At 44.9% G+C, this 27,132-nt stretch overlaps 1 long non-coding RNA gene across 1 annotated transcript in view; it reads right to left on the bottom strand.

The window, feature by feature from the left end:
• LOC141736144 (uncharacterized) overlaps positions 1–26,200 on the bottom strand; it is a 35,269-nt gene extending 9,069 nt beyond the window's left edge. Inside the window, exons 1-2 of the long non-coding RNA XR_012584905.1 lie at positions 26,104–26,200; positions 16,222–16,300 (exon numbers count right to left, since the gene is read on the bottom strand). This is a non-coding gene — a long non-coding RNA (uncharacterized LOC141736144). The remainder of the gene's footprint in view (positions 1–16,221; positions 16,301–26,103) is intronic.
• Between the last annotated feature and the right edge of the window lie 932 nt (positions 26,201–27,132).

Here is a 27,132-nt window from a genome sequence, read left to right on the forward strand (position 1 = left end):
ACACCCAGGCCACCACCTTCAATAGCTCTTGATGGAACCCTTCTCCCACCTTACTAAGTGTTCGGGTTTTTTTACCTTTTATACCTCTGGGCCATAAAATGTCCCATGGCAATGAGTTCTACCCATATGCTGAGTGAAAAATGCTTTGCCATTACTTTCATGGGGTTTGGGTTGAGTTTTTTTTCCAGTGGTTTCATTGATCTTGTATTTTCAAGAGGTGCAAAATATTTAACTAGAAAAGTGTATTAAGGATTCTTCTTAGAGACATCAAGGGCCTGGTGAGATAAATTAGAATATGTTCACATCACATGGGCTTCTGCCAATTTAAAAAAGATTTTCTTCTCTACTTTCACAATTTTTCATTAGTTTAATTCACTTTGTGCACAGAAAGACTACTGGCTTGCTGCTCCGTGAGTCGTTCCTCACAGCCCAGTGCAGTTGCACAGACCTCCTGTGATGGGGTGAGTTGCACCTTCTGTGAAGAAGAAGGTCACTTCTAGGGCCTGAAGTCCACCCTCAAAAAAAAATTTTTCATTCCACTGGAGACAAATCATTAGAGAATGATGCCAGGAAAATCTATGGAGTAAGACCAGATTCTGTTAAGGTCAGAATCTAACCTAAGTTCCCCCAGGGAGCACATCTCATGTAAAAAAAAAAAGCATTTTGTTTACTCTTGTTGCCTGCTGCAACTTGCCAGTGGGTGGCACGAAGCCATCATGAGGGTTAGTACCAGGACAGAGTAGCACTTTAAAATGTTCTGAACATAAGTGACTCAGTAGTCAGCTTTCCAGTCCTAATGGGCCGGCTGTTTCAAATTAAATTGAGTTATAGCAGGGCCCCTAGTCCACATCAGAGGATAAGAGCATGCAAAATTGAATTGGAAAAATGGAGCCAGTTTGCGTTCCTGCTTATGAACATGCAGACAAATCACCAACTCAGAAATCACCAGCTATTAGTTTATTGGCAATTCATGCAGCTTAAAAATAGCCATGGAAATTTGTACCCAGACCATTACCCCCCCTCAAAATCAGCTAACCATGATTGGAGTAACAGCAGAGAGCCCAAGTGGTAAATTCCTGATGCAGCTGTTAAGATGGGGCCAGAGAGGGAGTGAAAGGCAAGGGGTGGAGGGCACAGAAACAGGCTTGCATACATTGCCAGCCCCAAATATCCAGACCTCGTGAGTCAAGATCATGAGGCAGACTTGAAAATTCTCATAAATTCGATGTTTTGTCTTGCAGAGTTTGAGCCTTTAGTGTGTACCTTTTGCATGCACCATAGAGTCAGCAAACACATGTCTCCTTAATGAATTCGGGAGCCTTCCTCATTGCATGTCCAGGGAGGCTTTGGGGAAAAAAATAAACACTAAAATCTGAAAACATGTCCTGATCTAAATGGGGAATAGGTGTCATATCAAAATAGGAGAGGTCTTGCAACAAATTAACGTAGAGGAGGAGGCAAAACAAGCATAAGCCTTTCCTCCACCCCAGTAAGTCTGTGCCTGGAGTTGCAGTGGCACCATGAGAGATGGCATCAGGCCATGCCATAGCCAAGGGGGCACAGACATGAGGATGGTGCTCTGCCATCTCTCACCCCAGAGCTGCGAGCCATTGTGAGGGAAAGCAGAGATGACTGAGCTGGCTGCCTGTAGTTCAGGTAAGCTCAGTAGCACGTGGTGCCGCACCGGAGCTAACAGGACTCTGATCTGTCCAAGCCCCTCTATTGAGTTTGAGACCTTGACCTGGCCCACGGGACGCTGCTCTACACTGTATGGAGGCACCACTGGGAGGTGGGTGCACACCAGCCTGGAAATCTTGAAGCAAAATAGCTAACTGTGCACTTGCTTGTGCATTTTGTTTGACTGTGGCTCTGGATTGTCTTTTTCAGTGTCATGTTCAGTGAAAAGGACCAGCAGGTTTCCTCTGCTCCATTGCTGCAGGTCCTGAGGCTGAGCCGGCAACCTTGCAGTGGGGACAGGGAGAGGAGGGAGAGGAAAAAAGTCTCCTGTATTAACTATAGTTTAGCCCAATGACGGAATTCAGACTATTACTGTCTCCTGGAAAATCACTGCTTTTACAGATAAAATATTGGCTTTAACAGGGAGATGGACATCCACCAAAGAGAAGGCAGCAAACTGATTTAAGATCCTCTGGATGGATAACCCTATTCTAGAAACTTTACTATTTTTATAAATAAATTACATGGCATTTCCACAGACTCTGAACAAATACCTACAGAATTCACCCCTTCAGAGGACTGAGGCTTCCATATTTCAAAGTTGTTCCAGTGCACTCTTCCAGATGGACAGTAAAGTGAAAGATATCCCAGCCCAAACCTCCTGTCACAGACCTGAGCTTCAACCATTGCAGTGGGACAAATTGGCACAGGCATCACACCAAGAAAAAAAACAAACCCCAAACTCCGAATCTTGAGCCCCTTACTGAGTCCTGTTCTTAGGAATTCCAGTATACCCATGTATAAAACTTTTTCCAAGCTTTGAGGGACTATTGGACTTCTGTAAGTAACAGTGGTGATGCAGTGAAAGATTTCAGGGCCATTTATAATTTCCTTAGGGGTATATTATTCTCTTGGTGCAAACACATGTAAATCCTCTTAATACTTTGTGAGTGATGTGCTCACACAAAGAAGCAACGTACCCCCTAGTGAATAGATCTGAAAGGGTCTATCCAGCAGACTAAAGTTTGTCCATTCAATGTGGCAAATCACTTTTTTTCATGCTTTCAAGGTACTGTTTGCACGTTGCTCAGGGACATTTCTTCCCGGGGTGCTGCTGAGTGCCCCGAGGGTCCAGCCTCAAGCAAAGAATGACCAAGGTGGGTGAAGAAGGAAGTGTTTGTGTTGTTTGTGTGCACTCTCCCATACCACCTTATGTTGCAGTACACAGTGTGAACGCATCTCCTTTTCACCAGCTAATCAACAGGGGCTTCAGATTAAACTAATATTTTCAAGCTGCGGCAGTAATTAATCTTCCCCCATTTCAGACACCGTTGCTGAAGTCGCTGCCCATCCAACAGCCACTGCTCTTCACTGTGCTGGCAGCAGTGGCGCTTAGTGGCACACCATGTTGGCACTCAGGCAGAAACCTTGATCAACCCAACTTGGGTCTACGTTACCACAGTAAAGCTCAGATGAGTTAGATGGCAATGAGACAGCAGGCTCAATGTCTTCACACAGCACAAGTAAAACCTCTGGCTTATTTATGGATGAGTGGGGAGAATGCAGAGAGATTACACATGTGTAACATAAAGGATGCACAGACATGTGCACACCCAACCACACTACCAGCTATCCCTCTCTTCTGACTATTTCAAGTTCCCAGCCAAGCAGTGCCTTCTCCCAGCCTATCTCTTTCTATCTCTTATTTACTCTGCAGTTTATCTCTGCATACATCTTCAAAATTTTTCTGTGCTTCTTTCTAAACAAAGACAGCAGGGAAAATCTCTTGTTCCCTGGGGACAACAATCTGAATTTATTCCTTGTCAAACCATCTTGCTGTCCCAGGGAGCAGCAAGAACATTCCCATCCACAGGGGTTCATATGCCAAAATACTCTGGGTTCATCATCATGTTTGATCTGGAAGAAATGCAAAGGGCTGGAATCCTCCTGCTTTAACAGAGCAGGTGGGAGTTTAGTCTTTTACAGTAATGTCTTGCATGGAAAGAAGTCCTTGGCTACCGACTAGAAGTTTTCTTGTTCACAGCTAGTCCAGAGGTATTTCACCAACTAGAAATTGGTGCCCTGAGGAGGCAAGTAGTTTAGATGTTTATGACCACAGGTGTCAAACTGCAGGAGAAGAAATCAGATTAGGGGACTCCAGCATGGATGGGGCTTTCTGTATACCAGGACTAACAGCTGCCTCAGACAGCTGAGCCATATGGAGACTGAAACAAATGCAGAGGTTTGCCAGCTCTGATGACCACCTGTATGGCTGATGGTCAGGAAGCCATGGCCACCAGGGACATAGAGCAGCTGTCCATCACCTTCACAGCCTACTCCAGGCATCTCATATTTGTCACACACAGGATGGAGGGCATCAGAAGTAAATTCTGCACATGTTGGGTGTAGGTGTGCCACTCTGCTGCAGTCCGTGTGGCCTGCCCACTTCTTCAGGAGAAGCCAAGTCATTGAGCACAGTGGTAAAACTACTAAGCATTTGCAGTCTCAAGAGTCTGGGCATGATGTATCCAGGTAGGAGAGACCTCCACCTGGGGAAAGTCTACGGAACAAGAGAGGGGCCTGAACTTCTTCCACCTGCCTAATCCTACAGCATCTGAGGAGGTGTCTGTGGGCACAGCAAGGCCAAGAGAAGGGTGTGCTGCTGCTCTCCATCTTTCCCCCACTTACTGTAAAGGACTTAAGGAGAGGCACTCCAGCTGACATAAATGGTTTCCACAATAATGCAATGGGTCCTACTGGGAAAAGTTTTTTCTTCCCTAAGCACAAAGAAATTACATGGGTTTGTAGATCAGGGTTTCTAGATGCCTTTTTTGGTTGCTGTCTTTGAAGTGCTATTTTTTTGGAACCAATGTCCCATCTTGTCATCGACAGAATATTTTTTTAACAGGAATAGAAGAAGTAAGTCCAGGTCCTCACATCTTTACCCCACACTCTTTACTCCAAATCTCTTCAAGTTGCCCCTCTGCACACGTACTGCCCTGCATTTTGTGGTCCACATATTCCAGAAGGATTTTCAGAGACATGTCACAGGCGCTATACAAGCCTGAATGAGCTCTCCTGGAAACCTGGTCTCCAGCATCTCAAATGGCAGCAAAGCACTCCTGAATATTCAATCCCAAATGACGGATGAAGGAGAAAGCAGAAATAAGGATCAACTCCCCAGACACATTAGCTGTAATGAGCAGGCTGAGTGATGCTAATCCTAACCCAAAATCTGTGTGCTATTTTGGGCCACTGGAACTTGGGCTTTTGCATGGTCTCCCTGCTTTGATCTGACTGCAAGGGATTTAAAATGGCTTGCCATTGGCAGATCCTAATCTTCCAAATACTGGTGGCAACCTCTCGCCTCACAGGAGGGGGTTTCTCAGTCACATTCAGGAACCCTTGAGACAGGCAGAAAACAATGTCATATGATACTGACAATCAGACCATCTTGGGTATTGCCAGTCACATCTCCTGCAGTTGCCAATATCCCATCTGGAGACTTTCGTTTGAAACAATGCCTGCTTTGCTATAATCTGTCCCGAAGTGGGATTTCCCAGTGTTTTGCCTGTTCAGCAGACTGGTTTATCTCAACCAGTCTGATTATCAGACGGTGCAGTTTATAATAGTAATGCGACAGCAGTTAACCCAGTTTGACATGTCTTTAGGCAGTCACAGCGACAAGCTTCTCCAGGACAGGGAAGACATTTAAACAAGTTGCCCTTGTTTGGTGAGGATGAAATAGAGCTGTATCTCCTTTGTTGAAGCCCGAGCACTCTCTCGAGGGGGTGGGATTCATAAAACACATCGAGACATGAAGGGGGCAAAGATTCTCTTTCAAGTGGAAAAAACAACTCATGATACTAACAGTGACTTTTTTTTTCCCCCGTTTTTTTTTCTTTTTCTTTTTTTTTGAAACAGAGCGAGATTCTACAGAAAGGATAAACAGGAAGATCTTTAACTCCAGGAATGGGCTGCTCCATCAGAATTGAAAAGTTACGTGCACCCTGCAGCAATTGCTAAACTTCTAAAGATTAAAATGAATGCATTGGTAAGATACTTTCAGGAGTATCATGGAGAGTGATTAATGCACAGTTTTCTTCAGCTTTCACTACCTCCCCTCCCCCAAACAAAACCACCTTGATTACCTGCATGTCTTCCTTTTATTTTTATTATTTTAAGATTCCTATCACTACACCGATTTGACTCTAGTGTCTGACCAAAGAAAGGGCACAGCTATCATGCCTGTGTTCAGACAGACCCGCCAGTTATGCAGTAATGGATCAGCGTGAGCAGAGAGGACTGAAGTCACGACGTGACGCGCAATTAAAGTAACTATCTACTCAAGACAAAAGCAAGGTTCACAGGCTTGCGTTTCCTTCTTGTACTCTCGTTAGAACATGTGGCAGCAATAATACTCACAAAATGGGGAGATTTGTGGCTGCTTGTTACTTAAAAAGCAACGTGTGGGAGGGGTGGGGGGGTGCGGTGGGGGTGGTGTACTTCTTTCCTTAGGGAGTCTTCTTTCTGATTTGGGCAGCAAGAGGTAAGCACACCATCAATTGGTATAGTCTAAGTGAATCCCACAGGCCACTTCACAATGTCTTGGCTTCAATGTGTCTTACTCCTCAATATCAAAGTGCATTTTGCTTAGGAAACTTCCTGAAGAGCTTCACACGTAGGACCAAACCATCTAGTGTCCTCTGACTCTGACAGTACTTGGTAGTGTCAAAGGACTGCAGAAAGGGTCTGGTGGCTCACCCAGGAGAGATCTGTACCCTGACTGAGGAGCTAGGCACTACAGTAGCAGAGAGGGTTCTGGAAAGAAGGACTGAAAGAAGCACGTGCTACTACCCCAAAAACACAGTTTTCCACATAATTTGTAGGATGTCAATAGCAGAGTGAGTCCTTTGGGAAAGCACCCATTTAAAGCACATTTTGTCTAGTTTTCAGTGAGTAAATGGTATTTGATTTGCGACCAATGCTTGGATCTGTCTTGAACATTCTCCAGAAGAAAGCAGATCTGAAAGTCCCCACAAAGAGTCTCACCAACCCTTCCTGTGGTGGGAGTCAAGCGGACCCCTCACTGGCCACCTGCAGAATAAATAGGCCACTTCCAACATAGCTTTGTTTGCCCCTGTGAGCAACTGTCTTGCTCTGTGCAGGCTGGAGGAACCCCTCAACTACCTCTTCGTGAAATCCTTCTGTGGCAATGGGGTGGTGTTTAGCAGAGGGCAGGTGCCGCCACATCAACTTCAGCAGGGCTGTAAACTCGCTGCGCCAGACTATGTCTACGTGTACAAACTTGAGCATAGGAAGTTCCACCTAAACATGAGAAGGAACTTCTTTACCCTGAGGGTGGCAGAGCACTGGAACAGGCTGCCCAGAGAGGTGGTGGAGTCTCCGTCTCTGGAGACATTCCAAACCTGCCTGGATGCGTTCCTGTGCAACCTGCTCTAGGTGACCCTGCTCTGGCAGGGGGTTGGACTAGATGATCTCCAGAGGTCCCTTCCAATCCCTACCGTACTGTGATTCTGTGATTCTGTGCATAGGCAGCCCTATCAGGCTTTGGAGTAAAAACTTTAGCACGAACATTACACAACTTTCCTAGGCATACAGTACTTTTTACACATATAAGACCAGAAAAGAGGCTCTTGTTCCAGTCAGTATTAACTTCAAATTTAGCCCTTTGCTTTCTACATCAATACAAAATCACTGGGCCATATATTCAATTTAGTTGGATCCATTCAGTCCCTCTGGTATCAATGGCAATGTATGGGAATCAGCTGCACAGTACTGGGTAATAATCACAATATATTCAGATTTAAAGTCTTATTTTTCATGCTGTTAATGTTTCGGTCTGGAAAGGACTTTGGTAACTATTACTGGAGGGTTTCATGCTTTATCTATCTATAATGTTTTAGGACATTAAAAAAAAGCAAACCAAAAACCTTAGAAAAATCTGAACAAAATATTCATTATCCTATTGATAAATCTACTAAATACAATGTGTTGTTTTGTCCTCGGTCCAGCCAGGACATCTGTTTTCTTGGCTTTATGGTACTTAGCAAAATGAATCATTTGCCTCCAGCCATTCGCAGTCCCGGCGCGTTATGCTGCCTAAATCTTAGGAAAATTCCACCCAGTCTCCTCCAGATAATCCAGCCTTGCTGCACTCCTTGCTCCCACGGCAACAGCAGTGGGATCTGCCTACCCTCTTTCTTTCTCAGCAGAAAACCCCCAAGATCTCTAGTTTACAAAGGTTCTCTTCTTGCCTGTACAAATTGCCCCTTCCCAGATGCACGCAGCCTGGTTTGAAATGCATTCATGGGGCTCTTCTGGACCCTACATGTCCGTATTAATAAATAATATTAATTAATAAATAAATGCAATGAATAAATAAAACAGGTCATTCTCTGGCCCTCATAGCACAGCTCACAAATGTCCTTCTCTGCAAAACTCAAACTCTCTTTTGGGAACAGCCAGCCCTGACCCAGGCTACACCTCGGGGCATACCCCAGCGTTGTGCTCGCTGAAGGAGCACTCAGTCATTTAAAGGGCACCAGGGAGGTGGAGGCCACTGCCTGAGCCTTTCTGACTTTTCTAGTCCATGTAGAGTAATGTCTGATAGGACGTCACCAGTGGATGTGCTGGCAACCCTGCTGTCTGCAGGCAGGCTGGCTGGCTGAGGGTGCTGCCAGCAAGGTAGAGACCCTGGACTGGGACAAAGCGGGACACCCTGACCAAAACACATCTGTATGTGTGGTTTGCTTTCTGCTAAATATTAACTCTCATAAAATATGTCTTTTTTTTAAACTACCTAAAACTCTTCAATGGAGTGTCAGTGAGTGACAGGATGGTGAACTCTGGGTCTGGAAAATGCCCTTCTGAGGGCTTTATGGAGGACAAGGATGGGACTGGAGCTCCAGGTGCAATGGGGCAGAGCAGTAATGTCCTCCTGGCACAGCGTACTGGCTTGTCTCCATATGGGGCTTCCCAGAAGTTTTCTGTACCTGTGTAAAGCACAGGCAGGAGAGGTAGAAAGCAACGGTAACACGGGGATACCGAGATCCAGAGCAGACATCTTCTGGTGAGGATAGCACAGGGGTTTGCAATGATTCAGGTACAGTCCCAGTCCAGACTCTACCCTGAGGAAAGACTCCCTTTCCCTTCTCACCTCCCTGCATTGGTCTGGGAAAAGGCCAAGACTGTCCCAGTTGAGGGACATCTACCCCGTGTCCCTGCCTGGGAGTCCCTTACCTTCCATGAGCAAGGGAGGCAGGAGGATGCAGCAAAGGCTACGATTGTAGCCCAAAGCCAGCTACGTGCATACCCACCCCAGCAAGGCAAATGTCTCACTAGGTCTCCCTAACCCAAATTTGCACCCAAGCTACAGCAAGCTACCCCCACTAGAAACACTACTGTAGTTTTGTTTGCCAGTCATCTTAGAAAAACACCAGAGCAGGAGACATGCACTTCAGGGAGAGCGCAGCGGGATGGAGGCAATGCCCTGCCAGGAGAGGGGATGCCGTGCCCCTCGAGCTGGGACTGGTCAGGAGGAGCCCATCCCAAAACAGCTGTAGAGGCTCGGTGAACTCCTCTCCCCCTGATGACAGAGGCAATAATTTAGGCTTTCTGTAGCAGAAGTTTTTAGAGATCTTAACTATAAGCTCCTGGGGAGTTCCCAGCTGTATGTTAGGCTGATCCCAGGGCAAGATGCTATTTATAATCTACGGTATTAAGCGCTAGCACAGAACAAGGGTAAATGTTACAGCACTGCTTAAGCAGCATTCTTGAATCAGCCGGCCTTGGGCTAAGCTGGTAAAACCAACATTTGGGTGTCTAGCATGTATACAAGGACCAGAAAATAAGGAGGGAATCTCAGGAACAAGAGCTCTTTGACAGGGTTGCTGCTGCTTTCTGGCTCTAGCTGCATTTGCTTCCTCATACTTGCCAGGAACTTAAAACTCTAGCTTATAAGACAGAAAATACCAAATACCTGATGACAAAGAAAAACAGTAAATCTAACAGTTTTGAGGCTTTTCTTGAGATGTTTGGGGAGTTTAATTCATTAAGTGGTAGAAATAGATAGTTCAGTATCTAGAACGGTATGAAAGCTTGGAGTACCACCAACCAGAACTTGGAGAGGAAAACGAACTGAACTGTTTCACAGTCCCACTCAAAAATAGTCTGAGATTCAACAAAAGTTCTTTTTTGCTTTAAAAAAAAGCCAGTTCTCCCATCGCTAAAAACCAAACTGGGACAGTTAGATAAAGTGTGCTTTAAACAGTTAAATGGCAATAATTTGCCTATGATCATTTACCCTGTGACCACTCCATTTTCATCATTGATTATAGGATTAAAATATTTATGTTAGAGGAGACGTGAGAAAGAGCAAGCTGCATCCCCGGGGACAAACTCTGCTCTTTTCAACCTGCGTAGCTGAAGGATAGGAGTGTCTGACGGAAGGGACATGGCGTTTTAAAAACTGCCCCAGGTCTCCTGACAGCCTTTGCCTGCTGGGAAAGTGTCTTTGGCTCCCAGGCAGTTGCATAAGTACTGTGCATTGCGTGAGGGAGGTGCTCCATTATTTATTAAATAGACAAATAAACAGTCACACAAACCCGCTGCGAAGGGTCAGAGCAAAAAAATGAGATTTCTGCCTTTGGGCAGAGCAGCCCTTCCACACGTACGTCTGGTTTGACAGGGGATTTTTTTGCCGTTTCCAAAATATCCTTGCATATTTAAAGTCCCATCATGGGACTTGCTGCATTCATCTATGGCAAGGCATTCATTTGTCCCTTCTCCCAGTTGAAGTTCATAGAAAACACATGTAAGTCTTGCTATTAAATGGCAAACTTATTCCAAATGCACTAATAATTCCTTGCATGGTCAGTTCCCTTCCTTCAAGTAAAGTGTGCTCAGCCACTGACGTGCCCCAGGCTGTGGACATCAGGGAGATAATCTGATGCACTCTTTCCCATTTAAACTAGAAATTTTTAGCCACTGCACATTTTCCAAAGGCTATATTTCTAGGGTGTTTTATGAAGGAGCAAAGGCTTGGAAAACCCCTTCTGTCCCACAGAATATGGTCCTCCTCCACCAGAGGCAATGGCACTATGCAAGCTCTTTCATAAACCAAGAGGCAATGAGGACTTTCCCTCTATATTCCTGATGTCAGGCTATTCCAGACCAGCACAACTTGGAAGCTGGTAATTAAGGGGTAAAAGAGAAGGAAAAAAAATAATTTTGTAGCATAGCATTGTTACTGCTTAAAGCAACCTAATGTTCCTAGCCAGCTTCCCAGGGTCACCATTCTTAATTCTCCCAGCTCAGTTGGACATTGCGAAGCGATTAGCCCAAATGCTTAACCTTAATTCTGGATGCTGCAGATTGCTTCTGTGAGGAGAAATTGATGTTTTAGTCAAGACTTTCTCTAGCACAGTCTGATTTTTCTTACAAAGCAATGTCCTGCTTCTCCCAGTGCCACGGGGCACTTCCTTGCTCACCCCTCTAAACCTCTTGCTGGCCAAAACTGATCAAAAAACTTACTGCCCCTTGGCCTTTTCCTTCATCTAGCTGATACCCCCTCAATTCTGTGGGTAGCACCTATCAGATTAATTGTGACTTAACTTGTCGGGGATTGAACTCTCGTTTAATCCTCAGATATGGTATCTACTATCTTCAGCAAAGTGTATGACTGCTCACAGATTGTAAGACATACTAGAAGAGTTGCCCCTTTTTTAGCATATACATGTAAAGTCTCATAAACTCCAGATATCTGTCCATCCCTGTGTCATCCCTCCATTGAAATATTTCACCTCAAATAGTACCAAACCCTGGGATCTTTTCTTTTCCTGTTGCTTACCTAGTCATTAATTGGAAAAGAACTTTCCCCTCTGTCTTGTGGTCAGTTATTTGATTCCACTTATGCCTCATTGCGGGTCTTATCAAAAGCTTACTGAGAAGCTGAGCAAACAATGATGCTTTTGATCATCTCTTCTAGCAAAGTCCAACAGTTTTCTGCTGCATAGAAAGAGTGTTGGTTTGGTAGCACGCCTTCAGCTGCATTAAGTGTAATGCATGTGAGATTTTTGTGTTTTCTCCGTAGATATACTAACCCAGCCTGCAGGACTGCCCATCGTACCCCACTGCCACAGGTATGCCCCACTGCCCTCTCCTCAGAAGAAAGCCGTGCACCTGGTCCTCCTTTACAAGAACATGGCCCGACAGGGTGCTGTCAGAATAAAAGGATTTTAAAATAATTTACAGCCGTTCTGGGGTCCTGTTACAGAGACAAAGTAGGACCAGTGAATATGAGAATTTATATTTCCTACTTTCAGTGTATCATCTATTTCATTTATTTTAGGGCTGCTGAATGAGTAATGTTTTGTCCCAGTGGAAGCCACTAGAGGAGATCTGGAGGATGTACCACCCACTGCATTTTTCAAGTAGCTCTGTGACATATCAGCTGGTATCAGTCATCTGATCTCCTGTAAAAGAGGCCAGAAAGATGACTTTCCATATCGTCTTCCTCAGTTAGCCATGATACAGCTCCCTTCTCCCTTTGCTATGCTTCTTAAATGGTCTTCTTGGCAGGGGCGACACACACTGCCTCTTACTCCTGAGAGACTGATGTAATTTGTAGCTATTATTTACCCTAATACCTCTGGCTCTCTAACACTCATATCATTTAACCTTTTGATTTCATCTTTATGCCTAATGTGGCAATATCTGCTCCATTTCAAGGTACTTGTTTTGCGGGGATGGGTGTTTCTTTTTACACATGAAGGAGATTTGGAGGGGGAAGAGGGAGGTTCAGGGATTAATAAAACTTTGAGCTGCTGCCTGATCATGCAAATTTTGCTTTTTTTTCCCACTGCCCAGATTGTACAGGGCAGCTGCGAAAGAAAAGAAAGATGTATACACAGTGAAAGATGATGCCAGTATATCTCTGTGGTTTTCACGGGAAACGTGGAGGTCCAGTTTGAGGAGGAAGATGAGAGAGGCTGAGCTCTGGAGGAAGCGGAGACACAAAACCAGGTAACTGGTGCACCCAGACACTGCACGCTCTCATCCTCCCCATGGGAGAGGGAAGCAAAGCAGAGAGGTGCCTATTTTAGGATGTGCTTCTCACATTCCCAGCACAGAGCAAGGTGCTGCTGGAGTGCCAGCCATAGGACAGGGCGGGGGACGTGTGGAGACAGAAGCATTTTATAAATTAGGGCAATTCAAAGCCCACAAATCATCAGGACAAGCAAAGGAATTAACCTTGATTATTAGCAGAGACTAGAAACCAAATGTCAAAGCCAAGGGCATACAGCCCCATTCGGGGATGGAGATTTTCCAGATGACTGTAAAAGCAAAGAAAATATGGTGCAATCCCAGGCCTCCAGATGGAGAATGGGGTTAATCCACTAGAAAAAAGGTACATAAGTATCCAAAATCAGGAAAAGGAGAAATCAGATTTCTCCTGCCCAATCAGAATAGAGAATAAGAGATACAGAATTAAAATCTGAAGCCTCATACAGCCTATTTTAGATGTATGGTATATGGAGCAATTTTGTTGCTGGCTTCCACCGACTTTAATACTCTAATCATTTAGTGAAATGCGGAGTTGTTGCAAAGGAACTGCAGCTCTCTTATCCGCTCTGTTGGAGTATCCTGTTATGAGGTGGCAGCTGCATCGCTAACTGCTACTGATCCTGTCCACCGGTGCCTAGGCCATATTCTGCTGGAGATTTCTGTTTCTGGCAGCATCCCCCACGCTTCTGCCTCCTCTTCCCACAGCCTCCTCGCTGCACGGGGGTCGTAATGCCAGGCAGTGTGTCAGCAGCGCAAGGAACAGGCTGGTGTCCACAGAAAGAGGTTGAAAACGGGCACAGGGGTTTTTAGACCAAGGGCAGCTGTTATCTTAGCTTGCACAACAGCTTGAGGGAGAAATTGAGAGCAAATTAAAGATGGCTTATTTTTTCTTAAAATCAAAAAGCAGGCAAGTGGGCCAATTTCTTAATAGCTCAGCCGTGCACACCCTCACTTGGGCTCTCCCACAGACATGCACAGAGTTTTATGTGTGGTATAAGGGGATGCCTCCGCCAGTGAACTGAGAATGAAAATTAATCTGCTTTGATGGCAAAACTACAAGTATATTAGGAACAAAACTGAACAGAGAAAAGGAATCAGGCCATTGTCATAAAATGTTGGCCTGTGCTATTTCTTGGATAGAAGATCACCAAAATAAAAGCAAGTTGTTCCAGAAAATAGTTTTGGTGATTTAGTATATAGTATTCTTCCAAGTCAATACTGAAATCCTGCTCCAGCAGATGATTAGGAAGAGCTATGCTGTTAGGGCTCTGTAAAAGAAAGCGCTCTTTAAAAGGTTCCACAGCACCTTACACAAGAGTAGAAGACATTAATCAAGGTGTCCAGAACAAAATCCGAATCTTGGCTGTTGTAATCAGAAGATGCTTAGAGTTCCCTGCAGTTTGTCATCTTTATTTTCTTCCCTGAATTACTGGGTGCTGTTGCTGTGCTCTATTCAGCAGTTTCTTAGATTTCACCCCGCAAGTGGCTGCGTTCATTAATGAAAGAAAGCACATTAAAGCATGCCTTCCCAATACTAAGGAGCGACTTATGCAGATATTCCAAGTGATACTTTTATTCCACAGGACTGTGGACACTTATGTTGACTAGGAAAGCTACTTTTCCTAGCTTTATCAAGTTTATGCAAAACACTATTGGAGTTCAATCTGCATTCATCTTCTTACAAAATCCTAGCTCCTAACTCAGCAAAGCACTTCAAACAGGTTAATGATTGCACTGATTTCAACCCACAAGTAAAATCAAGGCTGTATTTCATTAATTGGCTACATCAGCACTTTATTTGTCTGAGTTCCAACTAAGCATGCTTCAGAGGAGCCACTGGAATCTTTAAATGACTCATGTCAGTCTGAGTAAAGGCTGAAAACTGCATTTGTCCCATTTACTCATTAGAGACCTGGCCTCAGCATGGTCAGTGCATGATTTGACTGTATCAATGCCAAAATTTTGCTCCAGCATTCAAGTTCCAGGGTGCCTGGGTGTTCCCTCTTGATTTGTAATATTGCCCATGTAACCATTTATTTCAAATGCAGAGGATGAAAGCCGAGCTTTGTCGGGCACCTTCACGCAGGTTCCTGTTTGTTAGATGCTGTTAACCATTGAAATAGTATATTGCCTGTGAAAATACTGTTTAAACAAACCTGTCTTTTTTGATCTGCGTCATTATCTCAGGCTCTCTGAAACGTCACTTTGAAGGGCAATAAGGAAACCTGTGATACTCCGCAAGAGCTGGCACTGGCAGCAGGAAGTTTGTACCTTGTAAAGTAACTCCCATTGCATCAGCCTGGGAGAGTGGTTGAGGAGATGACCGCGTTTTATCCTTCCTCTGAGGCTCACCACTACCTATTTGGTACAGGTGCGCTGACCTCTGCGGTGGCAGTGATGCTTGCCTTAATTGCCTGCCCTGCAAAGGTTCAAACAGGCCTTCCCATGCATTCTCTCCTGCTGCATTTAATCTTGGCAGGAAAACCCCATAAATATACCCAAGGCTTGCTTATTATCCTTTGAACCTTCACTGAAGTTTTCCTTTGCAGTGTTAAAAAGAAAACCAAGCTCTTCAGCCCCGCTCTGCAGCCACCGCAGGTGCACAGGCTGGCCATGACACTCATCACTCCCTCATCCCGCACCGGTGTCCCCAGTAGTATTTCCCTCCAGGTCTCCACTCTGCCTATAACTGGAGCTTTATCTGCACTTGGGTGGTGCGTGGGGCAACACAATGCTCTTCAGTGCCTGGATTTGGATGCCCATGTAGCATCTGTGCCTGTAATACCCTTGGCACTGAACTGGCTGCCCCTTGTGCCCTGGGGGGGTGTATTCCCTCAGCCAACCTGCTGCAAAGAGGATGAGGAGAAAGGGCACGCAGCTCTCCCACTCTGACGTGAAGGTCTTGCTTGCAAATTATGCCATAATCTGTGTTCCTGGTGCCATGCCACCTTGGTTTATGGACAGTATCACTAACAGGGGGCTTCAAAAGGCCAAGCCCAGCCAGTGCTGACCCTGGTTACAGGAACACGAGATGCTTGTGTGGTTTCCAGACACCCCCAGTGAGTGCAGTGGCTGGGGGCAACCCTGGTCAAGTCAGGCCGGCCAGGAGCACTGTCACGCACTGAACTCACTGCAAATTTGGTCACAGCATCCCCTTGTCTCCTGTGCAGCCGGAGCCAGGAGGAGCCATGGGAAGGGTTTCCTTCTGCACTGGGGAAGCAGCATTGCTTCCCACCCCTGCAGCGAGTGAGTGCTCTCAAGCATGGAAAGCTGTCGCATCCTCAACCTCCTTCTTTCCCATCGAATGCAGGGGGACATGAAGTGTATGGTTAGAGCTGGTCCAAAACACAGGTGCCCGCTGTCACCCAGCAAGACACGGTGGTTAGCCACCCTGTATCAGCATCCGAGGTGCAGGGCAGACTGCTAGGAAGGCAGAAATAGAAAGTGGCTACTCACCAAATTAAGTGCAGTGACAACAACAAAATTACCATCCATACGGCAATCATTTCATGGCCCCGAAGCCGTAACCACACTCCTATTGTTAAAAAGAGGACATAAATGGAAGATCAATTCCAGATTTATCACAGAAGGGAATTACATGTATTCCTTAACTATAATGGCTTATGAGGTCATCATGGCTTATGCCATATTCTCCATTTTTGTCTTTCTTGAAGAGACATCTTATTGGGAAAAAAAGTAGCCAATGTGCAGAATTTTATGTGATTATGACTGTGCGTTTTTCCTGACAGAGAAATAAAATGAACCCCTATTCCCTTAGTCCTTGCACTGTAGGGTTGCTGGTGCCCGCCACAGGATCACTAAAAAAAAATTACAGGAGGGGGCTTTTTACTGCTCTAATCACCTCTTGCTTGTGCTGGAAATAGCTCAGCCGGGACTACCCAGGCAGTACACATTCATCAGGGCCAGTTTACATCAGGCCAAACAGAGGTCAGCCTCCTCGGAAGATCAGATAAAAGCATGATTTGCGTTTCCTTGTTGATGTTAGTTTTCTGGATATTCCAAGTTGGATTCTCCTCCCCACGGCAACTATCAACTTCTAAAATTTGGGGATTGATAATGCTTTTATTTTTGAAAGGAGAGGACAGCTACAAATCTAAACCCACCTGCAGTGTAGCCTGACTTTTGCATTGTCTAAAAAAAAATGCAAGGCATGATGTAACCAACAACTGAAACCCAATCAGTAATGCCATTTAACATGGTGATTATACCCACCGCCTGCACATGCACACCTCATTCTTGCCGAGTGAAGTAATTGATCACATGCGCAAATCAGGTGAACGATTACCACAGAGATTTTCATCACCAGTGAAAGAGAACGGGGCTGCGGAGGGCGGCGGGGCAGGGCAGGGCAGGGCAGGGAGAGGCGGGGGTCTCAGTGCCCTGCACGCTGCCCCAGCTTCATCCCTGCCAGGGTGGGAGGCAGCGCTGGAAAACCCAGAGCCTGGCAGCGCCCACCAGGACACATCACTTCTGGAAACCTGATTTGCACGGTGTAGTAGGACTGCTCTGGCAAAAGTTTCTCCACCGCTTGAAGGATTCTCTCTCAAAACCTAACTTAACTCTCTGCCTCGTTATGCTAACATTCAGGGGTTATTGTGGCCAGGGGCACAAACACTCCCTGATTTCTGATCACATATCGGGACCAGTTCACAGGCATTTTTGCTGGATCCTTTTTTGCAGATTTTTTTTTTTAAATTGCTGTGCTGTTAAAGTAAGAATAATGGGGGCAGCATGCCTAGTGAGAAAGCCTTGTCCTGCCACCAGTCTGTCAGGCAGATGTTTTTCTTCCCTGGCTGCACAAAGCGCTGTAGCAGTTGGGAGTGAGCAGATCTCTGCGATGTTAAGAGCAGGAGCAGGGAGCAGCTGCCTGCTCAGAGGCAAGAGTTAGGACCAACACAACAACAACAAAGCAAATTTCCAAACACAAAATGCATCTAACTCCCTCCCAATAACAGTTTCTTCTTAAGCCATCAAGCACGCTAAATGTAACCCACGTGAAATTTTACTAGGGAGCTACGGAGAATTGGGAAAGGCAGTAAAAAAGGCCTCTTGCTGCAGATCTCAGAGGGCAGCACTGCCCACATTTTCCTTTTAGACAGAGATAAAGGAAGGGCAAAAAATATCATGCCCTCCTGAGAACCAGATAAGCTCAACATCGGTGCTCACATCCCAAGAGCTGTCTGGAAAGACCCACTTTGTGGAAGGGCTCTTCGGCTTTGGCTGGTTATCTGCTCCACCCTAACTCATTTAAAGGTGGCCCATTTTGTACCAAGTCAAAGCTTGTGTTATCCCAGAACTTGAAGTCATATTTACTGTCGGAGAGAGGTTAAACAAACAAACTAAACCCCAGGGAGAGCCTGGCAATCTGTGCAAAGGCAGCAGTAGTCTGTCTTCCAGAAGAAATCCCATTCCAGCCATGATATTTCATCCCTGCTCGTGCTACTAAAAACCATCCCACCTTCCTTCCATGTGTTCACATGTGATGCCTGGACATTCAGCTGTTTTTGTCAGCCACCACAGACCTGATCCTCAACTTCTGGCATGCAAAAAGTAATTGCATATGAATATCCGTTGATGTCCATGCTTCAAAGTTAGACAACCCATGGGAATCTTTCCCTTCCAACTTCCCCATCCCCAAAAGGTTTCTCAGAGGTTCAAACCACAGCCCCATCAGCAGTCATCATGGAAGGTGAAGTTTGCAAGGAAGGGTGAAGAGGAATATAAAAACATTTCTTTAGAAGAAGAATTTAAAAACACTTATATCTGAACACCTGCCCAACCCCTCTGTGTTTGTCGATGAAACTGCCCTTGTTGTGTTTCACACCAAAATTCCCTGACTGTCTTGCACACTGGGCTGCATTTCCCCCCCTTTTATGAGTGTTTGTGGTAGGATATGGGCTTTGCTTAGATGTAGAACAGCATAATATCCCTCGTGATATTGCAGTCCAGACTTCATACAGTGAACTGGCTGTTATGTGACCTTTAGACATAAAGCCATAAATCCAAGTGCTCCTCCTGTATCAGTGGGGAAAAAAAACCAAAAACCAGTCACGAAATGGTACAGTGGTATAAATGCTAAAAACTGTCACTCCAGAGGCCAGCCATCTTTGCAATGAAAGAAGAATAAGGCTATAAAATTGGGTTGAAACACTTTAATCATATAGTGTTGCTCGAGACTTATGAAAATACTCATGTTTTGTTTGGAGGAAAGAGAGTCCCATGGGGCTTGAACACTTCAAAGAGTTTCCACCAGGAAGCACAGCTCCCTGGGAATGTAATTCAAGCGATCAGCTCTGTGAGGGTCACATTGTGGAATGCAGGATCTAAATTATGTCCATGTTTGTGCATGCCTCTACGGCAACCATAAATCACATCTTCACCCCTAAGGTATCAAGTAGAAGTTCAGAGCCTCAATGCACTCACACTGCCATCTTGACATGGGCACCCACCCTTATACTAAAAAAAAAGAGAGAATGTTGGACCAAAAGGATGTTCTTCTTATGCTCGTACTTAGCACAGAGGTTTTTCATCCAGAGATCTTTCATCAGAGAGCGCTATCATCTCCCCTGAAAAAGATGTAGTAGAATCCAAATCCATCCAAACTTTGCTAAATCCCAGGATTAGGAGTGTGATTTGTGTGGAAGTGACAAATCTCAGAAGCATGCCAGGATCTAATAGGAACAACTAGAATCAGTCAGCTAAACACGTTCTGCTGGGCCCTTGGCAAACTGCTCTCTGCCCTAATGCACGGAGAGAAGTAGATTAGAGAATCAAAAGGGGTGTATTACAGCCTCAGAAGCTGGAGCTGGTTATGTGTCTATTAGCATAACAAAAAGGAATGTACCAGGGTGGGAGAGCTGCCAAGGGGAGCGCTGGTAATTGCAGTCACAGGAAGAGCAAACAGAGCTCCTGCAGGGGTTGGCGGCGAGCAAGCACAGCGAAAGCTGGCAAGGGTTTCCAAGGGCTTTGGGGGAATGGAAAACTCTTATCCTTTCTGGATTGATCCTGTGCAGTTGTGCAGAAGGACAAAAGAGCTCGCTCAGCGTTGACCAGAGGAAAGAGTTCTACATTTCCAAAAGACTGCCTGCTTGGGCAGGGGATGAATCTAAAGCATGTGTCTGAATCTAAGTCTAGGAGCCACCACTGGAGCAGCATGTCAATGGGTCTGTCAAAGAGCATTTCCCTATCCCAGTTGGCTCAGGACAGTGAAGTAAAGGCCTGTGTACTCCTCCTGGCCAGCAGCGATATGTCCCCACCTGCCCGCACCTCCACCAGGGAGACCCTCTGAGCCAGAGGCTGAGCCAGGCGACTGCAGGATGGTGAGGGAGAGGACATCTCTCTGTTTGGGAGAGAAGAAGATTTGTTCAGTGGGTTAATTTAATAGTTAGGAAGAGTGAACACAGTGAAAAACAGCTCAGCCGGGAAGGGGGAACAAATTTGTGTGAATAGAACCAGAAAGGAAGCTGAAGAGCAGGAGAGCAGGGGAAAAGGCATCGCTCACAGGCAGATGCCCACCCTTCTGAGATGATTGTCTGGGATTGACCAGAAGCTATTTGTGCTCTATCTGCAGTGAATTGTTTCATTTATTTCGGGACAAAGAAAATGGTTTGATCAACCAAACATGGTTTTGGTTCAAAATGGGAAAAGCTACCCCTGAAAGTCTGTTTTCTTTTTTTTTAATAGAGAAAAAAAATATCACACTTTCAAAAATCCTTTCTCCCTATGCAGGATTAGCTGTTTGGACAGAAGTATTTGCCAAACATGACCTGAATTTATCAAGTGTTTTAGCCTACCTATAGCTGAATATTTTTGGAGAGTTTACGGCTGAAGGGCAGAAACAATGGCCCAGTTTAACTTCTCATCAGATTTGCACAAGATATGGATGCAGCCATCTCCTGCAACAGCAAAAGTCCAGGTCCCCATCCCTCCTGCTGGACCAGGCAATCATTTTAAGCTCTCAGCAGCTAAGGAAGCCAGAGAACTTTGCAGCACCTCTGCACAGATTTGCACCCTGTCCATGGCCCTCAACTCCCCACGGGCAGCTCCAGGAGGCACAGCACCCACGAGAGGACAAGTGGGAAGTAATGTCTGAGCAGAAGCTAAACTTCAAATCCTCAGGCTAAATACTGTGCCTGCAGACAGTAGCATACATTTGTCTGGGTGTCTGCAGCAGGAACAGCACAAAAACAAGAAAGAAGGCAGCAAACATGTACTTGACCTGACTGAAAGATGAGGGAGAAATTTAGAGGTCAAGAATTGCTTGAAAAGTTGTGGTGAAAAAGGATGTCTCCTGCTTTTTGCCTCCACCTGAGCTGAGGGGGGCAGGGTCGTGGTAAACAGCAATTAACAACACCTGACTCCATTGCCTGCTCTCTGTGAGAGCAAAGCACACATGTGGAAACCCTTTGGCCACCCATCTGGGTCACGCTGGAATAACAGCGCAATGGGAACGGGTGTCTTGTGATGTTATTTATTGGGCTAAACATGCCAAGTAGTGCAAAGAGGCTTACACACTCGGGTCAGTTGTGTTGCTATTGCAGCTTGTACCACTCAAACAACTCCCCATGCGCCATTTCAAAAGTTACCTGTCCCTGACGCATGACCTCCGAGCAAGTGAGCCAAGGTTTTTAACAATATCTGTTTTCCTCCGTTTCACAGGTCAGTGCTCGTTATAAACTGCCAGTGTTCTTCCGAAAGATTTATTGTGAAAGGCAGTGCAGAAAACATTTGTGCAAAACTGACAACAAGCACATTGCTTCTGTTTAGGAGGGACTCTCCATGTGATGTAGGTGCAAAAAAATTTCTCCACCTCAAACATGCATTTTATCTATGCAAGATCATGGTCCCGCAGTTCCTTGCAGCATTTCAATGGCACTTACATACAAAACGGTTTGTTCACTCACAGAACAAGCAAGACCAGGAGGCTAACTGCACTGATTCCAGGCACTATTTTGCCAGTGCGAACTTGTGAACTGTTAGCAGCCAAATACTCTTAAGATTTATTCAAGCCAGAGAACTACTACCTAACAGTTCAGGTCGTATTTCTTCTTCTATTCCTCTTTAAATTATGATCTTCCACAGGGCCAAGTTGCTTGCACGTTTATTTTCTTTAACACAGCAAGCCTGCAGCTGGCAATAACTTTCTGGGCTGTCTGGCTGTGAACTTCACATTTCAGCTCCTTCTGTGTTGCCCACTGTTGTTTCTAGTCGGTGTCAGTCAAAACCCCAAACTGTGGTTCTCCCACCTCTTAGAGGAGAACTATTCTTATGCAGCCCTCTACCAGTACAAACAATGCAGCAATAATAGCTAAAAAAAAAAGAGGAGTACTGCTATAAATACTTTTATTGCTGGCATAGATGATTTACTGCCCACTTAGTTAATCTCTATAAAATAACACAGCTGAACGCCTTTAAGTTGCATGCATACAGATGACTAATTAAATACACAGTTAAATGGCTTGACCTGGCACAATTCTGACCATTAAAACCATTAAAGAAATAGAGCTTGCAGTTCCCTCCAGGCAAAGTCTTCCAATGAATAATTTTGGTGTGGCATTGGCTTGGGGCAGTTTGGGACGAACAGGGTAATCACAAGCTGGCACCTTGGGAACTGGCTACCTGACTCCATCTCTCTCAGCCCACGACCTTGCTCTGTGCCATCAAGGCCAGGGTAGCAGGATAAAGGGGACACCGGTACAGGGGACAAAGTTAAAAGAAATCAGCTAGAAGTACTAATTCACATTCTGACAAAGCTTCAGCTGAATTCAAGCCTTTCGGTATAATGCCCAGGTGCAATTGCAGCAGGGGACCAGCCAGCATCACAAATGCACATCCCTCAGCTCCTGTCCCCTGGCCCTCGGTGGTCTCTGCAGGAGTTCAGGACCAGGTCGAGGGTATGATGTGACTGGGGCTGGGGTATCTCAGCTGTCCACACAGGACCCTCTGTCAGCACCAAACATCACCTTTTCAGGCTAAGCCATGGGCCTTCTTTGGCTGAAACCTCAGTCTAGCTTGGACTATTTGAATAACTACATTCTGGTGAGAAGAAGGAGAGTTTCATTAAAACAGGAGCATCCTTGAGAGAATGCCAGTCTGTGCTTTCATTGGATAGTTTCTCTGCAATTTCCATCCTGAAGAGTCTGTCTCCCTCGTGTTCACTGCTGCTGTGCTCATGGGCACTAGGCTGGAGTAGGCACCTTGTTGTCACTAAGTGCAGTTTAGCCTCAGAAATTACTGTACTGCTACTTACTTAAACAGACCTAATTCTTCAACAGAAGTACTGTTTCAAAAGAGTCAATTAAGAAGCTCTGCCATTGTGGCAAGGCACCTGCTTCTATCAAAACTTCATTTAGCTTATCATTCTGCTTGACTTTCTGGAGTAATTTTTGAACAGGCAGGGTTTTTATTTTTGTTCTCCTAAGAATATTTCTTTTTGAGAAATAACAGTATTAATTAGAAATGTTCTTGTGTCACAGTTTGTAAAACTGAGCTACCGTGAAATTTGTGACTTTTCTCAGAGGACAGCAAGGTGAGGCACTCCCATTTTCACCCACTAATTACCAGGGGAAAAGAAGTATGACAGATGTAAATATGTTACTGAACTCATAAAAGAGATAGCAAACTATGCCATGTCTGCAAGGGTGATAATGGCATTAAAAGAGCCTAAGCCAAATATCTTAACAAAGCTATTGTAGCTGTAGCCTGTATAAAGCATGGGCACCCGGGGGAAAACAAAGGCAAATGGAAGTCTGATTTATGTTTACTGAACTCAGCATGAAGTGTTGTTTTGATTTCATATGAAATTCACTCTTTAAGCAAATAATTGCACTAATAAATGAGGCATTGGCTTAAGGTTTGACTGACAGCAGCTTGCTGGGTTTCTTTGTAAACAGAAGACATAGGGAAATATGAATATATGTTTAGCTGCACACATTCCTATCTATTCACTTGCCTGCAAGGCTCAGGTGGTGAAGCTGTGGGTGGATATGCCAGCCACCACCACCCATCCCACCTCTCAGCTGCCGATGGAGGCAGACGGTGTGGACATACCCCTGGTACTGCTCCACTGCAAGTAATGGCAGTGACTGGTTTTCAGGGGGATTTGGCAGATACTACCCCCCAACATACTTCTGAAATCAGAACTTCTGTAAACACTGACACTTGGTGAAATCACCTGCTAAACCACTGCCAGCAGGCATTTTTCCTCTGCTTTCCCATCTCAGGCTAAGCCGACTACTTCCCTTTGGTGGCAGGGTATTGACTCCAGCCATCCCAATGACTGGGCCAAACTTGGCCGTAAGAGCAAGGTGAGCACAAGGAGCCCCTTTGAAATGTTTGGCAGCGACATGTCAGGTGAGGATAGCCCACAGCAGCCATTTCTCTGCACATGGGCAGAGCAACAGCAGCTGCAGAGTCACCTGAGGCCAAGAGCGCTGGGTCTATTACAGGCCATTTGCAGCATTTTGAGTTACATCCTGAAGTGAGCTGACATCCAGTATAAAGTATGTGGAGCCTTTATACTTTTATGGGTCTGCCTTTTTTACAAGCATCCACTTACTCCTTTCAACAGAAAACTCTGTCCTTGATGGTCTGGGCATTGCACAGCCGAAACGTTTATTCTTGCCAGCTTTACCACTGCTCTGATAGCTCCAGAGACTTTTTTTCCAAATGTGCTTAGTCTTTTCTCAGAAACGTAATAAAAGGTACTTTAGAGAAAATATTTACCCCTGAAACAGCCTGGGCTAATGTGAGTAACAGAAAAGCTGAGAATGAGGAGGAAAGAAAAGCTTTCACCAACCTTGTATGAGGCCATGGACTCACCAGAAAGGAATGGATTGGAGCTGATTCTGATCTTCTCCCAGCTCAATGCCCTATCCTCAGTTTATAATCAGGACTTAAGGGCCCCACAAAAGGCTTTCCCTGGGCACGAGAAAGCGCTGGGGCAAAGCCAGGGAAGACCCCAGTGTCTGCAGGTAGAAACTGCCCTCTGCAGCTTCCCAAATAAGATAATGGTATTGCTCACTGGCCAGGGAACAGGAGCAATATTCCCGAAAACACTGGGTTTTATTATTTTCTGTCATTGCTAAAATCACAGCTTTTGTGTGCTCATGTTGTCGTTCACCAAAATAGGTTAACTAGAGCTTTCCCTTTTTGAGCCGAAATCTTATGGTACTAACGAATTAACAAAAAAAAAAGCCTTTTGCCAGAACTTTACTTGGGACGTGAAGGGAATAAGCATGATCTGCAGCTGTTTTTTTCTGACTAAGCCAAGGGCCTAATTCCCTCCTTAAAACTAGTGGAAAGATTTGTATTAATAGTGTTGTACTGCCGAACGTGTCTTTAATGTTAAAGTGGTCACACTTTTTTTCCTGTTGACTTTGTTGCCCGGCACTATCGCTTAAGTACAAGTGCCACCAGGCAGTTGGAAGGCTTCAGGATGATTGGGGTCTCAATGAAGAAGGGTACCAAATCTGTAAAAACAGCTGTAGAAAGGGTGACAAAAAGGTCACTCCCCACCTACCCTGCTGCATGGCTTTGGGGCCCAACCATCGCCTGATGGCATTTCTGCACTTGCCTTACTGGCAACATGCTTTAAGTTTGCTCATCTGTGTATCTCCCCCTGTTACACATGCAAGCATTTAGTTTAGGACAAGAGGAAATGGCCTCAGGTTGCATCAGGGAAGGTTTAGATTGGATTTAGATTTATTAGGAAAAATTTCTTCACCAAAAGGGTTGTCAAGCATTGGGATGGGCTGCCCAGGGAAGTGGTTGAGTCACCATTCCTGGAGGTATTTAAAAGATGTGTAGATGTGGTGCTTAGGGACATAGTTTAGTAGTAACTTGGCAGTGCTGGGTTAACAGTTGGACTTGATGATCTTAAAGGTCTCGTCCAACCATAATGATTCTATGAGTCTATGATTAACTATATGGCCAACCGCAGCTATATATCACATCGCAATGGCATGACCTACTAAGACCAGAGGCATTTGGGCACAAAAGCTTGTGATTCACGGGCTTGATATCTCCATCCTTCCTTTTACCAGAATGGTTGAAAATATGTAAGTAAATGAATCACATTCATGAGGATGTTCACAAGACATTGATGAAGAGCAGTCAGTTAATGTTTGGAGGAGCATTTGCACCAAAAGTGGCCTGCTGTTTGTTGTCTGAATTGTAAATTAATTGAACATTTATGAATATTAGCCAATAATTCATGAATGTAAACAAACTATATGTGATGCTCATCCTCTCATCTGTAAGCTGATAGAGCTGCGCTGATGAAATGAGAAGAAATGAATACGAAATAGTCATACTTACCTTTCCTTGGAGGCCCTTCCTGGTTGTGTCTCTTTGCATGTATGGCTCATAGAAGGCGAAACATAAACAGCCACAGAAAAACCTGACTTCACTGGGGATAATTTGCAAACAGACTGCATTTTTTAAATAAGTTGTGTCTAGTTCAACTGTGAATAGTTGCCTGACTCTAATAATAACTGGCCAACAGAGATCAAGTAGCAAGTATCATATTCAGTCATGAATCCAGTCTAAAAATAATACCCTTAAAACCTCCTGGGAGTAAACTCCAATACATTCGAAGGAATCACAATTGCCTCCGGGACAATCTGGGAACAGAAAATGAGACAAAATGTGCTGAATTATTCACTGTGAATTGTCCCCCTGACTCCAGCTTTTACAAGATGCTTCTTAGGGAAGGCCGTTTTTAAATAGATAATGTAGAGCTACGTATCAGAAAAAAGGGGGTCTGTTAAGATCCTTCTTTTACAATGAAGAGCCCTGAATTTTCTGGAGAGACAAAGTTTATTTAATGACTATTTCAAGGAATGAAGGGGAGAAAGTAGTACTGAAAAAAAATCACAGTGTTTTGTTTCACTGCATCTCTTCTTCACCTTTTAATCTCTCCCTTCTCCCTTCTCACTCTCCCACAGCAAGACGCCCATATTAATGGTTCCAGATTTGGGATAGTCCTAAAGCACAATTTTTGTTTGATGCTTTTGTTTTTCCCTTTTCTCATGTTTTTTCCTGATTGCCCTCTCTGGCAATTGCTTTGGGCTTTTTTCAGAGTATTTATATCCCCCAACTTTTTTCCTACCCATTAAATACTAGTTTGGTCTCACAAGCGGAATCATGAAGAACAAGAAACGCCACAATCTATTGCAGTACATTTTAAAATTATTGCTATGAAGTTTTAATTCCAAATGTGCATCTGGTGGAATACGGACTGGAAAATATAGCACAGTAAAGAGCTGAAATGGAGTTGTGCCTCATTAACAAGTCTTCTTATAGCTCCCTGTGCTTTTATGCTGCCCACAAGGCTCTGGGTCTCCA

Source organism: Larus michahellis, chromosome Z (genome assembly GCF_964199755.1).
Source record: "Larus michahellis chromosome Z, bLarMic1.1, whole genome shotgun sequence".
Classification (NCBI taxonomy): domain Eukaryota; kingdom Metazoa; phylum Chordata; class Aves; order Charadriiformes; family Laridae; genus Larus; species Larus michahellis.